Raw genomic sequence first — 207 nt, 5'->3', positions numbered from 1 at the left:
TAGAGGTGTATTCATAAAAGAATCAGAAATTATGTTACGTTTGACTCCGTGAATTAATAAGGTTACAATATTTTGATATGATTAAGGAAATTATGGATGATTTTATAAACTATAATGAAGTTAGAGCGAAAATGTAAACTAAATTAATCTCTCGCTTTATATAATAAGATTTACTTAAATATCTAAAGTACGATTAGTGGATGTGTG

Source organism: Penaeus monodon, chromosome 31 (assembly GCF_015228065.2).
Source record: "Penaeus monodon isolate SGIC_2016 chromosome 31, NSTDA_Pmon_1, whole genome shotgun sequence".
NCBI lineage: Eukaryota > Metazoa > Arthropoda > Malacostraca > Decapoda > Penaeidae > Penaeus > Penaeus monodon.
Note: the sequence above shows the minus strand (reverse complement) of the source record.